Source organism: Lynx canadensis, chromosome E1 (genome assembly GCF_007474595.2).
Source record: "Lynx canadensis isolate LIC74 chromosome E1, mLynCan4.pri.v2, whole genome shotgun sequence".
Taxonomy (NCBI): Eukaryota; Metazoa; Chordata; class Mammalia; order Carnivora; family Felidae; genus Lynx; species Lynx canadensis.
The window spans coordinates 12,693,632-12,714,875 of NC_044316.2; the positions used below are offsets into that span (position 1 = coordinate 12,693,632).

Genomic DNA, 21,244 nt, shown 5'->3' on the forward strand with positions numbered 1-21,244 from the left:
CAGAATGGCTAAAATTAACAACTCAGGAAACAATAGATGTTGGCAAGGATGTGGGAAAGGGGAACACTTACACTGTTTGTGGGAATGCAAACTGGTGCAGTCACTCTGGAAAAAAGTATGGAGGTTCCCTCCCCAAAATTAAAAATAGAACTACCATATGACCCAGCAATTACACTACTAGTATTTGTACAAATGCTACATAAATGCTGGTTATAAGGGGCATATGTACCCCAATATTTATATCAGCACTATCAACAACAGCCAAATTATGGAAAGAGTTCAAATGTCCATCAACTGATGAATGGTTAAAGAAGATATGGTATAAATATACAATGGAATATTACTCGGCAATCAAAAAGGGTAAAATCTTGCCATTTGCAACAATGTGGATGGAACTTGAGTGTATTATGCTAAGCAAAATAAGTCAGTCAGAGAAAGATAAATATCATATGATTTCACTCATATGTGGAATTTAAGAAACAAAACAAGTGAATACAAGGGAAGGAAAACTAAGATAAAAAGGGAAATGAATGCAAGCCATAAGAGACTCTTATTTTTTTTTTATATTTTTAATGTTTATTTATTTTTGAGAGAGAGACAGAGCATGAGTGGGGGAGGGGCAGAGAGAGAGGAAGACACAGAATCTGAAGCAGGTCCAGGCTCTGAGCTGTCAGCACAGAGCCCAATGCGGGGCTTGAACTTGCAAACCGTGAGAACATGACCTGAGCTGAAGTCAGATGCTTAACCGACTGAGCCACCCAGGCGCCCCCATTAGAGACTCTTAAATACAGTGAACAAACTGAAGGTTTCTTGAGGGGAGGTAGAGGGGGAGATGGGCTAAATGATGGGCAGGCATTAAGGGGGTACTTGCTGGGATTAGCACTTGGTGGGTTTTTATTAATGTTTGTTTATTTTTGAGAGAGACAAAAAGATAGAGCATGAGCCAGGGAGGGGCAGATACAGAGGGAGACACAGAATCCAAAGCAGGCTCCAGGCTCTGAGCTGTCAGCACAGAGCCCAACATGGGGCTTGAACTCACAAACCATAAGATCATGACCTGAGCCAAAGTCAGATGTTTAGCTGACTGAGTCACCTAGGCGCCCCAGCACTTGGAGTTATATATAAGTGATGAATCACTAAATTCTACTCCTGAAATCATTATTACACCATATGTTAACTAACTTGGATTTAAATAAAATTTACAAATTAAAAAAAAACACATATAATGATGAAAAGTGTTATTTGAAGAACCCTTTAAACAGAGTCCACTTTCAAGGTTTAAGCACATGGACTTACAAGTGCTTATACTCATAAAATTCTATTTTTTATTATTTATCTTGAGAGAGACAGCGAAAGTGGGGGAGAGACAGAGAGAGAGGGAGAGAGAGAGAATAGCAAGCAGGTTTGGCATTGTCAGCACAGAGAACCATGTGGGGCTTGAGCTCACGAATGGTGAGATCACCTGAGCTGAAATCAAGAGTCGGATGCTTAACTGAGTGAGCCAGCCAGGTGTCCCTACACTCATAACATTTTAAAAGCCTCTAATTTCATGAAACTAAGATGTTACTTGTAGGATGCTTTAATTATAAAATATCATACATCTGGTATATGAGAGGTGTGTGTGTGTGCATTATATATATAGGGTATGTGTGTGTTGTGTGTTTTGTGGCATGTATGTTTATGTGATGTGTGTAATGAGTGTGTGTTTTGTTGTGCAGTGTTTGGTGTATGTGTGTTTTTCGTGTATGGTATATGTGCAGTGTTTGTGTGAGATGTGTGGTGTGTATGAGGTAATATGTGAAGTACTGTGGTATGTATTTGGTTTATATGTAGTGTATGGTGCATGTATGGTATATGTGTTGTGTGTGTGTGGTATATGGTGTGCATGGTGTATATGTGAAGTATGTTCATGTGGTACACATGTATGTGTTTTGTTGGCATACATATGTTGTATGTGTGTTGTGTGTGCTAATTGTTTCTGGGGGGTGTATGCATGATGTTTGTGCAGTGTGTGTGTAGTGTTTTGGTTTGTATGGTATTGTGTGGCATTGTGGTGTGTGTATGGCATATGTATGGCATATGTGTGAAGTATGGTGCAGTGTGGTTTTAGTGTATATGTGGTGTATGTATGGTATATGTTTGGTGTGTGTGGTATATATATTGATTGCGTTTGTGTGGTATATGTGTGGTATTTTGTTTGGTATATGTGTGTTGTATGCAAGTTGTATGTGGTAAGTTTGTGTGAGGGGGTGTAAGTGTGGGTGTATGGTGCATGTGTGATGTTAGACATGTTAGATATTAGACATGTTTGTTGTATATGCATGGTAAGTGTGTGGTGTATATGAGGTATGTGTAATGTACATATGGTGTGTACAATGTATGTGTGATGTGGGTGTGTATATGGTATTTGTGTGTCAAGTGTGGTGTGTGATATGTGTGGTTTGCATGGAGGGTGTACGTATGCATTATATGTGTGGTGATTTTGTTGTACATGTGGTTATGTGTGATGTATGTTTGATATATGTTTTGTGATTGTGTCTTGTGTGTGATGTGTATTTGTATCTGTGTGGTGTTTGTGTGGTATATGTGTGTTGTGTATGGTAGTTTTGTGCGTTATATCTGTGCTGTGTTTTCGGTGTATGTGAAGTGTGTGTGTGGTGTGTATACAGTGTATGTTTGATGTCTGTGTGACGTATATGTTTGGTGTGTGTTGGTATATCTGTGGTGAGTGTGAGCTTGTATTGCAGATGTTTGGTATGAATGGCATGTATATGGTGAATGTATGATGAATATGTTGTCAGTGTGGTGTATGTGTGGAGTTTGTGTGTTTTCACTATGTTGTATTGTGCTGTGTCTGTGTTGAATGCATTGTGTGTGTGTGGTGTGTGTGTGTATTTGGTATTTGTGTGGTGTGTGTGTGGTGTTTCTCTGGTGTATATGTGGTATTTGTGTAAGTGTTGTTTGGTGCCTACGGTGTATCTGTGTTGTGTGTGTTGGCAGTATATTTCAGGTGTGTGTGATATGTATGTGTTGCATGCGTGGTGTGTTTGTGGTGTGTGTTTGGTATCTGTTTTCTGTGTGTGATGTGTGCTATATTGTGGTTTACGTGTGTGAGGACTATATGTGATTGTGTGGGTGTATATTAAGAGTGTGGTGATATGTTTGATATCTGTGTGTGGTGAGTGTGTGCTGTGAGTGTGGTATATGTGTGGAATTTGTGTTATCTCTGTGATGTATGTGTGTTATGTCTGTATTGTATGCATGTGTGTCGTGTTTGTGTTGTATGCTTATGTGTGCAGTGTATGTATGGCGTGCATTTGTTATACCTGTGACGTGTGTGTGTGGTTTCTTTGGTGTATGTGTAATTGTCATATGTGTCTGTGGTCATATGTGTCATAGGTGTCTGTGGTGTACCTGTGTTGCATTTGTTAGTGGTATATTTGAGGTGTTTGTGATGTGTGTGTTGTATGTGTGTGTGGGGGTGTGGGTGTTGTATATTTGGTGTATGTGTCTTTGTGTGGTGTGTGATGTGTATGTGTGGTTGTGTGTTATGTATTTTTGGTATATGTGGTGTATGTGTTTGGTATTTTGGTGATGTATATGATGTGTATGTGGTGTATGTGTGGTACATGTGTTTTTAGTGCTTTGTATACATGTGTTGTGAGATGTGTGTGTGGCAAATGTATGATTTCTGTGTGGTGTATGTGTTGTGGGTGAGGTATATATGGAGTTTATGATGGTAAATATATATATATATATATATATATATATATATATATATATGGTATATATGTGATGTGTGTGCTGCATGTGTGGTGTTATGTGTGTGGTATGAGTGAGGTGTATTTCTGGTTGTGTGTATTATATGGGTGGTTTATGTGGTGTATGCATATGTGTGTGGTATATATGTGTTATATGCTATAGTTTGTGGGCATGGTATCTTTGTGGTATATATATGGTGTGTGTTTGGAGCATATGTGATGTTTATTTGCATGGAATATGTGTGGTGTATGTGTACTTTATGTGTTTGGTATCTGGGTGTGTATGTGGTGTATATTTCATATATTATGTGGGTTTGGAGTATATGTGGTATGTGTGTTTGTGTATATACACCACATATGATGTATTTTTTGTATTAGTGTATGGTATGTGTGGTAAGTTTATTGTGTATGTGTGGTCTTTGGGGGGTGTATATGTGAAGATTTTGTGGTGTATCTAAGGTATGTGTGTGTGTGCGGTGTGTGTGTGGCTTATGTGTTGAGTGCAAATTGTGTTGTGTGGTGAGTGTTGGTATTCTACATGTAGTGGTTGTGTGGTATATGTGTTGAGTATGCATGCTATGTGTGTGTAGTATATTTGTGGTCTGTGAGCAGTATATATATATATATATATATATATATATATATATATATATATAATGTGTGTGATATGTGAATGGTGTGGGAGTAGTGTATGTGTTGTGTAAATATTGCATGTAGTAGGTGTGTATGTGTGTGTGGTATGTGTGGTGTCTGTGGTATACTTGTTGTAGGTAGGTGGTATGTGTGGTTCTTTGTGGTTTATGTATTGCGTACGTGGAGTATGTACAGTGTGTGTTTGTGGTGTTTCCCAGTGTGGTGCCTGTGCAGAGTGTATTTAATATATGTAATGTGTGTTTTGTGTGCATGTGATATGCCTTTTAGTGTGCTGTATTTGTGGTTACGTGTGGTATGTGTATTGTGTATGTTTGGTATATGTGTGATGTGTGTGGTGTATGTGGTACGTATGCTATATTTGTGGTGTGTATGTTTTACATGTGTGGCGAGTTTATGGTATATTGTGGAGTATGTGTATGGTGTATGTTTGGTGTGTTTGTGGTGTATGTGTGGTATGTGTGGTATGAATGTGTGTAATATATGTGTCATGTATACGTGGTATATGTGTGATGTGTGGTGTGTGTGGCATGTATGTGTGGTGTATGTGTATGGTATGTATATGTGGTGTGTGTGAAGTATGTGTGGTTAGGGTTTGGTGTTTCTATCTGATATAAGCATGTTTTGGGTAGTGCATATGTGATGTGTATCTGTGGTATATATGGGGTGTTTGTAGTGTGTGGGAGGTATCTTTGTGGTGTGTGTGGTGTGTGTAATACATATAAGTTTTTGGTATGCATGTGGTATATGTGTGTAGATAAGCAACATGGATGTGTGGTGTATGTATGGTTTCAGTGCAGTATATGAGTGGTGTGTGTGTTGTGAGTGTGAAGTGTGTATGTTCTATGTGTGGTGTGTGGTACACATGTTTTTGGAGTGGTGAATGTGTGATTATGTGTGATGTTTGTATTGTATGTGCTGTATGTGTGGTTTGGGAGCTAGTGTGGTATTTATGTGGCAGGTATGGTAAGTGCAGGGTGTGTGTGGTATAGGTATGTGATGTATGTGTGGCAAGAGTTTTGTGCATGTATTGTATCTGTTTTATGTATGGTGTTTGGGGGGAGTTGTGGTGTGTGTGTGTGTGTGTGTGTGTGTGTGTGTGTGTGATTTGAGTGGTATAAATTTGACGTGTGCATTTGTGTGTGTGGTGTATGTGTATTGTGTTTGTGTGTATGATATATGAGTATGTGTGTAGTATGTGTTATGTGTGTGGTGCATGTGTGGTATGTGTTCATATCTATGGTACTTCTGTTTGTGGTATATGTCAGGTCTGTGGTGTGGTGTGTGTGTGGGTATGTGTGTGGTATAATGTGGTGTATGTATTGTTTGTGGTTTTGTGTGTGTTAGGTGTTTGTTGTGTGTGTTCAGAATGAGTGGTGTGTACACGTGTGTAGTGTATGTGTGGTAATTTTAGTGTATGTATGCTGTGTTTGTGGTGTTGTGTGATGATGTGTGTTTGGTGTATAAGTTGTGTTTGTGGTGTGTTCATGTGGTATGTGTATGGTTTATGTGTGATGTATGAGGTGTGTGTGGTGTAAGTGTGGTGTATATGTTGTATATGAGTGATGCACTTGTGTAGATGTTGAGTGTTTCATATGTGGTATATGTGTGGTGTTTGAATGGTGTATTTGTGTGAATGTTGCATATGCAGTGTATTTTTGTGTGTTGTGTGTGCATTTGTTATGAGTGGTTGGTGGTTGGTGTATGTATGTTATATCTTTGGTGTTTTTGGTGCACGTGTGATGATATCTGTGTGGTATGTGTGTTCTGTGCGTTGTGTGTATGTAGTGTGTATGGTGTTTGTGTGGAGTGTTTCCCTGTGTGGTGTATTTGTATTGTGTGTGTGTGGTGTGTGGAATATGTGTGCTATAAGTATATATACTTTCATGTGTGTTTGCGTATGTGGCATATGTGTGGTTTGTGGGTGATGTATATGCAGTAAAAATGAATATTCTTATTTAAAAAAATCAGTCAGAAACTCACGCAAAAAAAGATATAAAATATCATAACATACACCTAAAATGTGAGGAGAGAAGAGAAAAGAATGGGTTCAAATTTAAACAACCATCAACAATATAGACTGCTATATGCAAAAGATGTTATCTACAAACCTGATGGTAAACAAATATCAAAACCACTAATAAATGTGCAAAGAATTATGAAAAAGAAGTCCAAATATATCACTAAAGGAAATCAGCAAAACATGCAATAAAGACAGGAAAGGATCAGAGAAAATCTTCAGAAACAACCACAAAACAAATAATAAAATGACAATAATATATATCTATCAATAATTACTTTGAATGTAAAAGGAATAAATGCTCCAATAAAAATATATAGGGTGTCAGAATGGGTTAAAAAACAAGACCATCTATATGCTGCCTACAAGAGACTCATTTTAGACCTAAAGACACCTGCAGATTGAAAGTGAGGAGATGGAGAAACATCTATCATACAAATGGATGTCAAAAGAAAGCCAGAGTAGAAACACTTACATAAGGCAAAACAGACTTTTAAAAAAGACTGAAACAAACAAACAAACAAAGACTGTAACAGGAGACAAAGAAGGGCACTATATAATAATAAAGGGGACAACCCAACAAAAAGATATAACTATTGTAGATATTTATGCACCCAACATAGGACAATCCAAATATATGAAATAATTGATAAACACAAAAGAACCAATCGAAAATAATACAATAATAGTAGGAGACTTTGGCACCCCATTTACATCAATGGACAGATCATCCAAATAGAAAATCAACAAGGAAACAATGGCTTTGAATGATACACTGAGACAGATGGACTTAACAGATACATGCAGAACATTCCATCCTAAAACAGAAGAATATTCATTTTAAGTGCACACAGAACATTCTCCAGAAAAGACCGCATATTAGTCTACAAAATAATCCTCAACATATTCAAGAAGACTGAAATCATACCATGCACCTTTTCTGACCACAGTGCTATGAAACTAGAATCAACAACCACAAAACAAAACAAAACTAGAAAACCACAAATACATGGAGCTTAAATAACATGCTACTAAGCAACAAATGGGTCAACCAGGATATCAAAGATCTGAATGCTGAGAGAACAAACCTCAGAATGAGAGGGAGAAAAGAAGCCACATCATGGAATGTAGGAGCTGCAGAAACAAGATTCTGGGGAAAAAAGAATCGTGGGTGCTGCAGAGGGGAGGGAGTTTTAATCTAAGAGAGAAGAAACAGAAAGAGAAACAGAGAGAAAGAAGTACACAGGGATTATACAAGAGAAACACTTCCCCAAAACCATTGATTGGGAAAACTAGAGCATCTGATTATCACAAGTTTTTACAAGCAGTGGAGCTGAAAGTTTGAAGTTTTAGAAATCTGTGCCACCACTGGATGGAGGCTGGTGGGCCTAGAGGTGCTCCTGTGGGTAAGGAGGGAAGAGGCCTGTGAGAAGACAGTGTGGTTTGAGGGTTCCCTGGGTCGCACTGGGAGAGACAGTTCCCCTTCTTAGAGTGCATTTTGGAGAGGTGGCACAGTTTCTCAGGGAACAAAAGAACCAGCAGGTGCCAATGTGCTCCCTATTCCTTAGCATAGAAAGAGATACGGGTGCCTGGGTGGCTCAGTCGGTTGAGCATCCAACTCTGGCTCAGGTCGTGATCTCATGGTCCATGAGTTTGAGCCCCGCATTGGGCTCTGTGCTGACAGCTCAGAGCCTGGAGCCTGTTTCTGGTTCTGTGTCTCTCTCTCTCTCTCTGACCCTCCCCTGTTCATGCTCTGTCTCTCTCTGTCTCAAAAAAATAAATAAACCTTAAAAAAAATTTAAAAAAAAGACAGAGAGACACCTGCTGAGGGCAGCAAACCTTGGTGTCAAATTTTACTGCATTTTACCATAAACTCTGAGCACCTGTATGATCACGCAACTGCTTTTCTGGGATAAACTGGCACCAGCCACAGCCTGGCAAGACCATACCCTAGAGGATAAGCATGGGTCCATGCCACGCCAGGTCCCTAAAATATGAGTTTTGAAACCAAGCACCACACCTGAGATAAAACATATGTACTGTGCCACCCACCTGGCAGGCAGACAGCACAGACACAGTCAAGATGAAGACAAGGATATGACATAAGCCAGAGACACAAGAGGGGAGACTGTTTGCTCTTCTGTGAGGGCTTCCCAACCAGTGGCTGGCCACAAACTCCCTGCTCCAGAGAAGAGAGAACTGGGTGATGGCATTCCCCCTGCCCCCACTCATCAACACTGACAGACCTCAGTGAGCTACACAGCACCCCCAGTGGAGGCTGCAGCCACTTACACCAAGCCTCACACCCCTGTGGCCTGCAGCTGCATCTTTACTAGGGAAAGCCAGCTTGAGAACCAGCGAAGCAGGACCCTCCACCAGAAGACCAGCACAAACCCTTTGGAGGCACCAATTCTACTGACCGCAAGCTGCTGCAAAGCTTCAGATCTAGTGGAAATAGGATCAAACTTATTTTAACAAGCAGACCAAAACACACCTTGTTAAAACACCACACACTGGACCAGGTCCAAACACTCTCCACTTCAGGGAAGGAGAAACTCTGCAGAGGACTGACCTGAGGGGAAAAAAAGCTGAAACATGACACAGTGCACACACTGAAACATTTCCTGAAGTGCCAGGCCCTGTACAGTATAGGGCCTATTCTTAATATAGTCATTACTCCCAGTAGCAGGAAACATAACAGGCTTTCCTAACACACACCAAAATAGAGACCTAGACAAAATGACAAGGTGGAGAAATTCACCCCAAAAGAAAGAACAAGAGGAGGTCATGGCCAGGGATTTAATCAAAACAGACATAAGTAATATGCCTGAACCAGAATTTAAAACAACAATCAAAAGGATACTAGTCAGGCTTGAGGAAAGCATTGAGCATAAAAGACACTAGACAACCCATTACCACAGAGATAAAAGAACTAAAAACTTGTCAGACCAAAATAAAAAACGTTATAGCCGAGATGCAAAACTGACTGGATATATGACAACAAGGACGGATGAAGCAGAGAAATGATTCAATTATACAGAAGATAAATTATGGAAAATAATGAAGCTGAAAAAGAGGAGAGAAAGAAAGGTATTGGATCACGAATATAGAATTAGGGAACTAAGTGACTCCATAAAGCACAAGATTTGTTTCATAAGAGTCTCAGAAGAAGAAGAGAGGAAAAAGAGGAAAGAAGGTTTACTTAAACAATTTAGAGCTGTAAACTTCCCTAATCTGGAGAAGGAAACAGACATTGAAATCCAAGAGCCACAGAGAATTCCCATGAGAATCACTGAAAGCTAGCCAACACCAACACATATCATAGAAAAATTTACAAAATACATAGACAAGGAAAGAATCCTGAAAGCAAAAACAGAAAACAGTCCTAAACCAGAAGGGGACACAAATCAGGTTTGCAGCAGAAATTACCACAGAAACTTGGCAGGCTAGAAGGGAATGGCATTATCTATTCAATGTGCTGAAGGGAAAAATATGCAGCCAACAATACTTTATCCAGAAAGGCTATTATTCAGAATAGAAGGAGAGATAGTTTTCCAAACCAAAACTAAAGGAGTTTGTAACCACTAAACCAGCCCTGCGAGAAATATTAAAGGGGACTATTTGTGTGGGAAATAAATACCAAAACCAACAAAGACTAGAAAGGAACAGAAAACATCACCAGAAATATCAACTTTATGGGTAAATTCATACCTATCAATAATTACTCAATGTAAATGGGCTAAATGCAATCAAAAGACGTGGGGTATCAGAATGGATTAAAAACACAAACAAAATCCATCTTTATGCTGCCTCTAAGAGACTCATTTTAGACCTAAAGACACCTGTAGATTGAAAATGAGGGGATGGAGAACCATCTATCATGCTAATGGACATCAAAAGAAGCCAGAATAGCCGTACTTTTATCAGACAAACTACATTTTAAAACAAAGAGAGTAACAAGAGATAAAGAAGGGCACTATGTCATAATTAAGGGGTCTATCCATCAAGAAGATCTAACATTTATAAATATTTATGCCCCCAACTTGAACATCCAAATATATAAATCAATTAACAACAAACAAAGAAACTCCTTGATAATAATACAACAATAGTAAGAAATTTTAACATCCCACTTATGGCAATGGACAAATCATATAAGCAGAAAACTAACGAGGAACCAATGGCTTTGAATGACACACTGGGCCAGATGGACCTAACAGACATTTCAGAACATTTCGTCGTAAAGCAGCAGAATACAAATTCTTTTCAAGGGTACATGGAAATTCTTCAGAATAGATCACATACTAGGTCACAAATCTGGCCTCAACTAGTACAAAAAGATTGAGATCATATCATGCATATTTTTAGACAACAAAACTATGAAACTTGAAGTTAACCACAAGAAAAAATTGAGAAAGACCACAAATACATGGAAATTAAAGAACACCCTACTGGAGAATGAATGGGTTAACCAGGAAATTAAAGAAGAAATAAAAAAATACTTGGAAGCAAAAGAAAATGAAAACACGACAGTCTAAAACCTCTGGGATGCAGCAAAAGTGGTCCTGAGAGGGAAGTATGTAGCAACACAGATGTACATCAAAAAGCAGGAAAAGTCTCCAAATACATAACCTAATCTTACACCTAAAGGAGCTAGAAAAATAACAGCAAATAAAGGCTAAAAACAATAGAAGGGAAATAATAAAGATTAGAGAAGAAATAAATGATACAGAAACAAAGCAAAACAAAACAAAAAACAGTGGAACAAATCAATGAAACCAAAAGCTAGTTCTATGAAAGAATTAATAAAATTGATAACCCCCTAACCAGACTTATCAAAAAGAAAAGATAAAGGACCTAAATAAATAAAATTATGAATGAAAGAGGAGAAATCACAGCCAACACCCCAGAAATGCAAACAATTGGAATATTGTGACAAATTATATGCCAACAAACTGGGCAATCTGGATGAAATGGATAAATCCCTAGAAACATACAAACTACCAAAACTGAAACAGAAAGAAATAGAGAATTTAACAGACCCATTACCAGCAAAGAAATTGAATCAGTACTCAAAAGTCTCCCAACAAACAAAGGTCCAGGGCTAAATGGCTTCCTAGGGGATTCTACCAGACATTTAAAGAAGAGTTAATACCTATTCGTCTCAAACTGTTCCAAAAAATAAAAATGGAAGGAAAACTTCCAAACTCATTCTCAAGGCCAGCATTACCTTAATTCCAAGGCAGACAGAGACCCCACTAAAAAGAAGAATTACAGGCCAATATCCCTGAAGAACCAAGATGCAAAAATCCTCAGCAAGATACTAGCAAATCAAATCCAACAGTACATTAAAAGAATTACTCATCATGAACAAGTGGGATTTATTCCTGTACAGAAAGGGTGGTTGAATATTCACAAATCATACAATATGATAACCCACATTAATAAAAGAAAGGATAAGAACCATATGATCCTCTCAATAGATGCAGAAAAAGCATTTGACAACATACAGCATTCTTTCTTGATAAAAACCCTCAAAAAATTGGAACAGAGAAAACATACATCAACATCATAAATGCCATATGTGATGGCCTCACAGCTAATACCCTCAATGGGGAAAAGCTGAGAGTTTTCTACTACAATCATGAACAAGGCAGAGATGTCCACTCTCACCACTGTTATTTAACATCGTAGTGGAAGTCCTAGCCTCAGCAATCAGACAACAAAAATAAATAAAAGGCATCCAAATCAGCAAGGAAACAGTCAGACTTTCACAATTTGCAGATAACATGATACTCTATGCAGAAAACCTGAGACTCCACCAAAAAATTGCTAGAACCAATACATGAATTCAGCATTCATAGGATATAAAAATCACTGTACAGAAATCTATTGCATTTCTATACATCAATATTAAAGTATAGAAAGAGAAATCAAGGAATTGGTTCCATTTATAATTGCACTAAAACCAATAAGATATCTAGGAATAAACCTAACCAAAGAGGTAAAAGATCTGTATGCTGAAATTGAAGAGGATACAAAGAAAAGGAAAGATGTTCCATGCTCATGGGTTGGAAGAACAAATATTGTTAAAATATCTATACTACCCAAAGCAATCTACACATTTAATTCAATCCCTATCAAAATACCAACAGTATTTTTCACAGAACTAGAACAAACAGTCCTAAAATTTGTATGAAATCACCAAAGACCCCAAATAGCCAAAGCAATTCTGAAAAAAAAAAAAAAAAAAGCAAAGCTTGAGACATCACAATTCTAGACTTCATGCTGTATTACAAAGCTGTAATCATCAAGACAGTATGGTCCTGGCACAAATAGATCAATGGAACAGAATAGAGAATCAAAAATGAACCCACAACTATATGGCCAACTAATCTTTGACAAAGCAGGAAAGAATATCTAATGGAAAAAAAAGACAGTCTCTCAACAAATGGTTGTTGGGAAAACTGGAAAGCAAAATGCAGAAGAATGAAATTGGACCTCTTTCTTATAGCATACATAAATATAAATTAAAAATGGATGTAAGGCCTAAATGTGAGACAGGAAACCATCAAAATCCTAGAGAAGAACACAGACAGAAACTTCTTTGACCTTGGTCTTAGCAACTTCTTACTACACATGTCACTGCCTGCAAGGAAAACAAAAGCAGAAATGAACTATTGAGACTTTATCAAGATAAAAATCTTCTGCACAGTGAAAGAAATAACCAACAAAACTAAAAGGCAACCTACGAACGGGAGGATATATTTTCAAATGACATGTCTGACAGAATTATTATCCAAAATCTATAAATAACTTATCAAACTTAACACACACACACACACACACACACACACACACACACACACTAATCCAGCTAAAAAATGGACCGAAGGTATGAACAGCAATTGTTCCAAGGAGGACATACAGATAGTTAACAGACACATGAAAAGATGCTCAACATCAGTCATCATCAGGGAAATACAAATCAAAACCATGATGAGATACCACCTGACACCTGTCAGAACGACTAAAATTAACAACACAGGAAACAACACATGTTGTCGAGGATGTGGAGAAATGGGCACCCTCTTTCACTGTCGGTGGGAATCCAAAATTGTGTAGCCAGCCACTGTGGAAAACAGTATGGAGGTTCCTCAAAAAAGTTAAAAATAGAACTACCCTATGGCCCAGCAATTATTTACCCAAAGGATACAAAAATACAGGTTTGTAGGAGCACATGCACCCCAATGTTTATAACAGCATTATCAACCATAGCCAAACTGTGAAAAGAGCCCAAATGTCTATCAACTGATGAATGGATAAAGAAGATGTGGTAGATATATATACACTCGAATACTACTCAGCCATCAAAAAGAATGAAATCATGCCATTTGCAATGACGTGGTTGGAGCTAGAGTATATTATGCTGAACAAACTAAGTCAGAGAAAGAAAATACCATATGACTTCACTCTTATGTGGAATTTACAAAACAAAACACATGAACATATGGCAAGAGAACAAAAAGAGAGGAAAATAAACCATAAGAGACTCTTACCAATAGAGAACACACTGAGGGTTGAATGGAGGGAGGGACGTGGGTGGGGGATGGGCTAAATGGGTGATGGGAATTAAGGAGGGCACTTGTTGGATTGAGCACTGGGTATTATATGTAAGTGATGAATCACTAAATTCTACACCTGAAACCAATTATATAATATATGTTACCTAACTAGAATTTAAATTAAAACTTTAAAAAAAAAGAAATTTTAAAAGAACATGGAAACAAAAATGAAACACAATGGTCCCAAACCTCCTGGTGCAGCAACAGCGGTTCTCAGAAGGAAGTGTATAGCAATACAGGTCCACCTCAAGAAGCAAAATAATTTCAAATAAACAACCTTACCTTGCACCTTGAAGGAGGTAGAAAAAAGGCAACTAACACAACTAAAAACCAGCAGGAGGAAGGAAATAATAGATTAGAGCAGAAATAAATGATAGAAAAACTAAAAAACAATAGAATAGATCAATAAAGCTAGGAGCTGGTTCTTTGAAACAATCAATAAATTGATAAACCTCTAGCCACTTTTACCAAGCAAAAAGCAGAAAGGACTCAAATCAGAAATGAGAGAGGAGAAATAACACCACAGAAATACAAACCATTATAAGAAAATATTATTTAAAAAACTATATCCCCAAAAATTGGACAACCTAGAAGAAATTGATAAGTTCCTACAAACATAAAATATACCAAAATTGCAACAGGAAAATGTAGAACTTTTTAACGAACCAATAACCAGCAAAGAAATTGAGTCAGTAATAAAAAAACTACCAACAAACAAAAGTCCAGGACCAGAGAGCTTTACAGGTGAGTCTTACCAAACATATACAGAAGAGTTAATACCTATTCTTCTCAAACTATTCCAAAAAATAGAAAAGGGAGGAAAACTTCCAAATTCATCTTATGACGCCAGCATTACACTGATGTCAAAACCAGATAAAGGCTCTACTAAAAAGGAGAACTACAGGCCAATATTCCTGAGAAACATAGAGGCAAACATCCTCAACAAAATGCTAGCTAACTGAATCCAAAAAAATAAATAAATAAATAAATAAAAATAAAAAAAATCATTCACCACAATTAAGTGGGATTTGTTCCTGGGTTGCATAGGTGGTCCAATATTCATAAATTATTCAATCTGATACACCATGTCAGTAAGAGAAAGGATAAGAAGCATACTATCATTTCAATAGCGGCAGAAAAAGCATTTGATGAAGGACAGCATCCATCCATGATAAAAACCCTCAGCCAAGTACGTTTAGAGGTAACACATCTCAACATAACAAAGTTCATACGTGAAAAAAAAACACAGCTAACATAATTCTTAATGGGGAAAAACAGATCTTTCCTCCTAAGGTCAGGAACAAGATAAGGATGTTCACTCTCATTTTTATTCAAAATAGTACTGGAAGTCCTAGGCACAGCAATCAGAAAACAAAAGGAAATAAAACTCACCCAAATCAGCAAGGAAGAAAGAAAACTTTCACTATTTGCAGATGACATGATACTGAATGTAGAAAACCTGAAAGACTCCACCAAAAAAATGCTAGAATAAATACATGAATTCAGTAAAGTCACAGGATACAAAATCAAGATACAGAAATCTATTGCATTTCTATATGCCAATTAATGAAACATCAGAAAAAGAAATTAAGAAAACAACCTTTTATTTCTTCATTAAAAATTTTTTTTTCCAACGTTTATTTATTTTGGGGACAGAGAGAGACAGAACATGAACGGGGGAGGGGCAGAGAGAGAGGGAGACACAGAATCGGAAACAGGCTCCATGCTCTGAGCCATCAGCCCAGAGCCTGACGTGGGGCTCGAACTCACGGACCGTGAGATCGTGACCTGGCTGAAGTCGGACGCTTAACCGACTGCGCCACCCAGGCGCCCCTCTTCATTTTAAATTTTAATCTAAACTTTAGTTAGTTAACATATAGTGCAACATTGGTTTCAGGAGTAGAATTCACTGATTCACCACTTACACACACACCCAGTGCTCATCACAAGTGTCCTCTTTAATACCCATCACCCATCTAGCTCATCTCCCACCCACCTCCCTCCATCAACCCTCAGTTTGTCCTCTATCATTAAAAGTCTCTTGTGGTTTGTTTCCCTCTACTTTTTCCCCTCTCACATGTGTTAATCTTTTTTCTTGTTTAAATTCCACATAAGGAGGAGCCAAGATGACAGAACAGCATGGAAGTTTTTTGTGTGTCTCACATCCATGAAATACAGCGAGACCAGCACTAAACCATCCTACACACCTAGAAAACTGATTTGAGGATTAACACAACAATCTGCACAACTCGAACCACAGAATTCAGCAGGTACGTGGCCTGGAGAGGTTAACTTGGGGAGAGAGAAGCTGGCAGTGGGCAGAGAGCTGCTTTTGCAGGCAGAGAGGACAGACACTGGGGGAGGGGGGAGAATACGGGAAAAGCACCCCTCCCCAAAGCAGCTGGAGAGAAAGTGGAAAATTGGAAACTGCAGCAGGGACTAAACTAAAAAGGGAGAAAGGAGAGGGTTTAAATTCCATTAACACTGTAAACAAGGGGTGCGCAGTCTGCAACTCCGCAGCTCCATACCTGGTGGTGCTCTGGTGGGAAGGGCAAATCCCCAGGAACAGAGTGGGGTCCGGGAGGTTCTCAGCCACACGGGGAAAAGGGGTTCCACTGCTGGAAGGAGATTTGGTAGAGACTGTTGAAGCCACCTGGTGCCAATAGACCCCAGAAAACAGCCACATTTGCTGGTGCTGGAACAAGGTTGTAAAGGGTGAAGCCTAGTGGCAGATGTGTGTTGTAATTTTCCACAATCCCTGAAATGCTGCTGCTACACTACCTCGTGAACTTTTTCTGGGCTGGGCTGGCACCTGGCAGCAGTCTCAGGGTGCCGGCAGCAGCAGGGTGCAGCAAGCATTCCTGAGTGCAGCCGGCATTTGGCCATTTCTTGGTGAGACCCTCCTGCAGAGGGGCAGAATGGGTCAAAGCCGCAGTCCTTCAGAAGTAAGGGGCCAAGGAAAACAGCCGCATCTGAGACAAAACTTGGGAGAGAGGTACTGCCTGAGGCCTGGTCACGGAGAGTGAAAGAGCGGGGAGTGGACGAAGGCTGAAGACAGAGGACGGGTGCGCGATTGCTGATCCAGGAGAACAGACTGGGTAGCTGGTTGACGCCATTTTCACCGCTCCCACGCATGCGCATACAGCATCTATGAGTGCGGCAACAATCCACTCCAGTAGGCTAGCAGCGCCATCTAATGGAGAACGGAGCCATTGCACTGAGCCCCACCCAACTGGGCCAACCTCGCTCTTCAAGGACACAAGTCTCACCGCCTACTTAGTTTATGGACTATAAAGTGCTACATACTCTGACTTCTGGGGGAAAACGAAGTAATTTCAGTCCTACTTAAATCTGTTAGAAGGTCCATCTATTCAATTTTCTTTCTTTTTTCTTTTTCTCTTTTACACTACTTTTCTTGAATACAGAACGAGAAAACATTCATTTTTTTGGCTCATAAACACTGCATATTTATTTATTTTTATTTATTTATTTTTTTTCAATATATGAAGTTTATTGTCAAATTGGTTTCCATACAACACCCAGTGCTCATCCCAAAAGGTGCCTTCCTCAATACCCATCACCCACCCTCCCCACCCTCTCACCCCCCATCAACACCCAGTTTATTCTCAGTTTTTAACAGTCTCTTATGCTTTGGCTCTCTTCCTCTCTAACCTCTTTTTTTTTCCTTCCCTCCCCCATGGACTTCTGTTAAGTTTCTCAGGATCCACATAAGAGTGAAAACATATGATATCTGTCTTTTTCTGTATGGCTTATTTTTCAGTTAGCATCACACTCTCCAGTTCCATCCATGTTGCTACAAAGGGCCATATTTCATTCTTTCTCATTGCCACGTAGTACTCCATTGTGTATATAAACCACAATTTTTTTATCCATTCATCAGTTGATGGACATTTAGGCTCTTTCCATCATTTGGCTATTGTTGAGAGTGCTGCTATAAACATAGGGGTACAAGTGCCCCTATGCATCAGTACTCCTGTATCCCTTGGGTAAATTCCTAGCAGTGCTATTGCTGGGTCATAGGGTAGGTCTATTTTTAATTTTTTGAGGAACCTCCACACTGTTTTCCAGAGTGGCTGCACCAATTTGCATTCCCACCAACAGTGCAAGAGGGTTCCCGTTTCTCCACATCCTCTCCAGCATCTATAGTCTCCTGATTTGTTCATTTGGGCCACTCTGACTGGCGTGAGGTGATACCTGAGTGTGGTTTTGATTTGTATTTCCCTGATGAGGAGCGACGTTGACCATCTTTTCATGTGCCTGTTGGCCATCCGGATGTCTTCTTTAGAGAAGTGTCTTTTCATGTTTTCTGCCCATTTCTTCACTGGGTTATTTGTTTTTCAGGTGTGGAGTTTGGTGAGCTCTTTATAGATTTTGGATACTAGCCCTTTGTCCGATATGTCATTTGCAAATATCTTTTCCCATTCCGTTGGTTGCCTTTTAGTTTTGTTGGTTGTTTCCTTTGCTGTGCAGAAGCTTTTTATCTTCATGAGGTCCCAGTAGTTAATTTTTGCTTTTAATTCCCTTGCCTTTGGGGATTTGTCAAGTAAGAAATTGCTATGGCTGAGGTCAGAGAGGTTTTTTCCTGCTTTCTCCTCTAGGGTTTTGATGGTTTCCTGTCTCACATTCAGGTCCTTTATCCATTTTGAGTTTATTTTTGTGAATGGTGTGAGAAAGTGGTCTAGTTTCAATCTTCTGCATGTTGCTGTCCAGTTCTCCCAGCACCATTTGTTAAAGAGACTGTCTTTTTTCCATTGGATATTCTTTCCTGCTTTGTCAAAGATTAGTTGGCCATACGTTTGTGGGTCTAGTTCTGGGGTTTCTATTCCATTCCATTGGTCTATGTGTCTGTTTTTGTGCCAGTACCATGCTGTCTTGATGATTACAGCTTTGTAGTAGAGGCTAAAGTCTGGGATTGTGATGCCTCCCGTTTTGGTCTTCTTCTTCAAAATTACTTTGGCTGTTCGGGGCCTTTTGTGGTTCCATATGAATTTTAGGATTGCTTGTTCTAGTTTTGAGAAGAATACTGGTGCAATTTTTATTGGGATTGCATTGAATGTGTAGATAGCTTTGGGTAGTATTGATATTTTGACAATATTTATTCTTCCAATCCATGAGCATGGAATGTTTTTCCATTTCTTTATATCTTCTTCAATTTCCTTCATAAGCTTTCTATAGTTTTCAGCATACAGATCTTTTACATCTTTGGTTAGATTTATTCCTAGGTATTTTATGCTTCTTGGTGCAGTTGTGAATGGGATCAGGAAAACATTCATTTTTATTTTCAATTTTCATTAAAAATATTTTTCTTTATTTTTTTACTATATTTTTTACTTGTGTTTAAATTTTTAAAAATTCTATCTTACTTCCATCATTTTATCTTAGTCTACTTCAGTGTATTCACCTTTTCAAATTTTCAAACGATTTCTTTTTTTTCTTTTTTATTTCTTTTCTTTTTCTTGAATGCAGAAAGAGGACAACTTCATTTTTACTTTGTTTCTATTAAAATATTTTTCTTTAACTTTTTTACTCTATTTTTTGCTTTTATGTAAATTTTTTCAAATTCTATTTTACTTCCATCATTTTATTTTAGTCTACTACAGTGTATTCACTTTTTCATATTTTCAAATGATTTTTTCTTTTTTCTCTTTTTTGTTTCTTTTCTTTTTCTTGAATACAGAAAGAGAAAAAAATTCATTTTTATTTTTAATTCTTATTAAAAATATTTTTCTTTAATTTTTTCTACTATATTCTTTACTTCTGTGTAATTTTTTCAAAGTCTATTTCACTCCCATCACCTCATTTTAGTCTACTTCAGTGTATTCATTTTTTCAAATTCTCAAACGATTTCCTTTGCCCCACTTTTTTTCCTCTAATCTATCAAACCCCTGTCAACACCCAGACACCTAGGATCTAGCATCATTTATTAGATTGTGTGTGTGTGTTTTAATTTTTTAATTTTAATATTTTTTTAATTTTAATTTTTTTAATTAAAAATTTTCTACCTCATTAATTCCTTTTCTCCCTTCAAAATGACATAATGAAGGAATTCACCCCAAAATAAAGAGCATGAAGAAACGACAGCCAGGGATTTAACCAACACAGATACAAGCAAGATGTCTGAACCAGAATTTAGAATCACGATAATAAGAATACTAGCTGGAGTTGAAAATCGATTAGAATCCCTTTCTACAGAGATTAAAGAAGTAAAAAATAGAATGAAATTAAAAATGCTATAACTGAGCTGCAATCACGGATGGATGCAGCGGCGACAAGGAAGGACAAGGCAGAATGGAGAATCAGCGATATGGAGGACAAACTTATAGAGAATAATGAAGCAGAAAAAAGAGGGAGATTAAGGCAAAAGAGCACGATTTAAGAATTAGAGAAATCAGTAACTCATTAAAAAGGAACAACATCAGAATCATAGGGGTCCTAGAAGAGGAATAGAGAGAAATAGGGGTAGAAGGGTTATGTGATCAAATCACAGCAGAAAACTTTCCTAACCTGCGGAAAGACACAGACATCAAAATCCAGGAAGCACAGAGGATCCCCATTAGATCCAACAAAAACCACCATCAACAAGGCATATCATAGTCAAAATCACAAAATACTTGGGCAAGGAGAGAATCATGAAAGTGGCAAGGGGAAAAAAGTCCCTAACCTACAAGGGAAGACAGATCAGGTTTGCAACGGACCTATCCACAGAAACTTGGCAGGCCAGAAAGGAGTGGCAGGATATATTCAATGTGCTGAATCAGAAAAATATGCAGCCAAGAATTCTTTATCCAGCAAGGTGTCATTCAGAATAGAAGGAGAGATAAAAAGCTTCCCAGACAAACAAAAATTAAAGGAGTTTGTGACCACTCAACCAGCCCTGCAAGAAATTTTAAGGGGGACTCTCTGAGGGGAGAAAGGATGGAGATATATATATATATATATATATATATATATATATATATATATATATATATATATATATATATATCTAAAGCAACAAAGATTAGAAAAGACCAGAGAATACCACCAAAAACTCCATCTACAAGCATCATAATGGCAATAAATTCATATCTTTCAGTACTCACTCTAAACATCAATGGACTCAATGCTCCAATCAAAAGACATAGGGTAACAGAATGGATATGAAAACAAGATCCATCTATATGCTG

General features: G+C 38.2%; 1 pseudogene; it reads right to left on the minus strand.

Moving 5' to 3' along the window:
• Positions 1–21,244, minus strand: part of LOC116737765 — a 79,908-nt pseudogene that overhangs the window by 39,639 nt on the left and 19,025 nt on the right.